Source organism: Physella acuta, unplaced genomic scaffold (genome assembly GCF_028476545.2).
Source record: "Physella acuta isolate Inbredline_101_S28 unplaced genomic scaffold, ASM2847654v3 ptg001704l, whole genome shotgun sequence".
NCBI lineage: Eukaryota > Metazoa > Mollusca > Gastropoda > Physidae > Physella > Physella acuta.
This window is the reverse complement of record NW_026733217.1, coordinates 64,009-67,500: the sequence shown is the minus strand read 5'-3', so window position 1 is coordinate 67,500 and position 3,492 is coordinate 64,009.

Sequence of the window (3,492 nt, the reverse complement as noted above, 5' to 3'; positions counted from 1 at the left end):
TGGAAATAGAACTACAGAGGTTCCATGAACAGTATATCTCATAATTTATATTACATTGACTTTTAAAATTAATTTTTTATTTAACTATGATACGTAGCTTAATTAATAACTTATTTTTATCTAAAACAAATGCTATACTTTGTCGTTTTCTGTTTCTGTTTAAAATAGTATACAATTATTTGAAAAATAATTATTTAAAAAGGGTACCTCCCTTGGAAATTAACCGAATGACGTATCTCTCTGTTTACTTTTTTTTTAAACAAACAGTTACTATGCTTATATAAGAAAATACGATATATAAACATATTTAACGACTACAATAGCTTTTTCCGACGGGATTAAAGTTTTTTTGTTACCCTCCAGGGTCGGTCTCCGACCTCAAATAAAGGTCATCTTTTAGCACTGGTCGAGGGCTTTGAGTCTGACCAACAGTTTTTCCATACGGCCTAGTCATCTATAGAAGTGTATGCAAAACATTAGCATGATGTACAGAGGTTAAGTAACGTAAAAATTGTGTTGAAATTACCCTGTTTTTTTCATAAAATACAAAGATTATATAGGGAAATACGACTGGTCAGTTTTGACCCCTTTACGAAGTTTTCCCAGATATGCCGAGTTTTTTGGGACACCCCAAGGCGATCTCCTACCACCTCACAAAATTTCAAGGGGGGTCGTCGGAGGAAATTTTTTTTCGTAATAGAGCTCATATAAAGAGAATTTCACTCGCGGTCACATTTTAGCCCTCGTCGAGGGCTTTGAGTGAAACCGACAGTTTTCCCTAAAGGTCAAGCCATTGACCTAAGAGTATGCAAAAATTTAGCCAGATATACTGAGTTTAAGTACCCTAAAGCCTGCGTTGAAATGACCCTCTGTTTTTCCAATAAAATACAAAGATAATATAGGGAAATACAACTGGTCAGTTTTGACCGCTTTACGAAGTTTTCCCAGATATGCCGAGTTTTTTGTGACACCCCAAGGCGTTCTCCTACCACCTCACAAAATTTCAAGGGGGGTCGTCGGAGGAAATTTTTTTTCGTGAGGTGGTAGGAGAACGCCTAGGGGTGTCACAAAAAACTCGGCATATCTCGGAAAAATCGGGAAGTGGGTCAAAACTGACCAGTCGTATTTCCCTATATAATCTTTGTATTTTATGGGAAAAACAGAGGGTCATTTCAAAACGGATTTTAGGGCCCTTACCTTCTTTACATCTGGCTAAGTTTTGGCATGCTTATAGGTAAATGGCTTGGCCGTAGGGCAGACATGTCGGTTTCACTCAAAGCCCTCGACGAGGGCTAAAAAGTGACCGCGAGTGAAATTCACTTTATATGAGCTCTATTACGAAAAAAACTTTCCTCCGACGACCCCCCTTGAAATTTTGTGAGGTGGTAGGAGAACGCCTTGGGGTGACAAAAAAAACTCGGCATATCTCGGAAAAATCGGGAAGTGGGTCAAAACTGACCAGTTGTATTTCCCTATATAATCTTTGTATTTTATTGGATAAACAGAGGGTCATTTCAACGCAGGCTTTAGGGTACTTAAACTCAGTATATCTGGCTAAATTTTTGCATACTCTTAGGTCAATGGCTTGACCTTTAGGGAAAACTGTCGGTTTCACTCAAAGCCCTCGACGAGGGCTGAAAAGTGACCGCGGGTGAAATTCTCTTTATATGAGCTCTATTACGAAAAAAAAATTCCTCCGACGACCCCCCTTGAAATTTTGTGAGGTGGTAGGAGAACGCCTTGGGGTGTCAAAAAAAACTCGGCATATCTCGGAAAAATCGGGAAGTGGGTCAAAACTGACCAGTTGTATTTCCCTATATAATCTTTGTATTTTATTGGAAAAACAGAGGGTCATTTTAACGCAGGCTTTAGGGTATTTAAACTCAGTATATCTGGCTAAATTTTTGCATACTCTTAGGTCAATGGCTTGACCTTTAGGGAAAACTGTCGGTTTCACTCAAAGCCCTCGACGAGGGCTGAAAAGTGACCGCGAGTGAAATTCTCTTTATATGAGCTCTATTACGAAAAAAAATTTCCTAAAACGACCCCCCTTGAATTTTTGTGAGGTGGTAGGAGAACGACTTGGGGTGTCACAAAAAACTCGCCATGTCCGGGAAAAATCGGGAAATGGGTCAAAACTGACCAGTCGTATTTCCCTATATAATCTGTGTATTTTATGGGAAAAACAGAGGGTCATTTCAACGCAGGCTTTAGGGAACTTAAACTCAGTATATCTGGGTATTTTTTTGCATACTCTTAGGTCAATGGCTTGACCTTTAGGGAAAACTGTCGGTTTCACTCAAAGCCCTCGACGAGGGCTAAAAAGTGACCGCGAGTGAAATTCTCTTTATATGAGCTCTATTACATAAAAAATTTTCCTCCGACGACCCCCCTTGAAATTTTGTGAGGTGGTAGGAGAACGCCTTGGGGTGTCAAAAAAAACTCGGCATATCTCGGAAAAATCGGGAAGTGGGTCAAAACTGACCAGTTGTATTTCCCTATATAATCTTTGTATTTTATTGGAAAAACAGAGGGTCATTTCAACGCAGGCTTTAGGGTACTTAAAGTCAGTATATCTGGCTAAATGTTTGCATACTCTTAGGTCAATGGCTTGACCTTTAGGGAAAACTGTCGGTTTCACTCAAAGCCCTCGACGAGGGCTGAAAAGTGACCGCGAGTGAAATTCTCTTTATATGAGCTCTATTACGAAAAAAAATTTCCTCCGACGACCCCCCTTGAAATTTTGTGAGGTGGTAGGAGAACGCCTTGGGGTGTCACAAAAAACTCGCCATGTCCGGGAAAAATCGGGAAATGGGTCAAAACTGACCAGTCGTATTTCCCTATATAATCTTTGTATTTTATGGGAAAAACAGAGGGTCATTTCAACGCAGGCTTTAGGGAACTTAAACTCAGTATATCTGGGTATTTTTTTGCATACTCTTAGGTCAATGGCTTGACCTTTAGGGAAAACTGTCGGTTTCACTCAAAGCCCTCGAGGAGGGCTAAAAAGTGACCGCGAGTGAAATTCTCTTTATATGAGCTCTATTGCGAAAAAAAATTTCCTCCGACGACCCCCCTTGATATTTTGTGAGGTGGTAGGAGAACGCCTTGGGGTGTCACAAAAAACTCGGCATATCTGGGAAAACTTCGTAAAGCGGTCAAAACTGACCAGTTGTATTTCCCTATATAATCTTTGTATTTTATTTGAAAAACAGAGGGTCATTTCAACGCAGGCTTTAGGGTACTTAAACTCAGTATATCTGGCTAAATTTTTGCATACTCTTAGGTCAATGGCTTGACCTTTAGGGAAAACTGTCGGTTTCACTCAAAGCCCTCGACGAGGGCTAAAAAGTGACCGCGAGTGAAATTCTCTGTATATATGAGCTCTATTACGAAAAAAAATTTCCTCCGACGACCCCCCTTGAAATTTTGTGAGGTGGTAGGAGAAGGCCTTGGGGTGTCACAAAAAACTCGGCATATCTGGGAAAACTT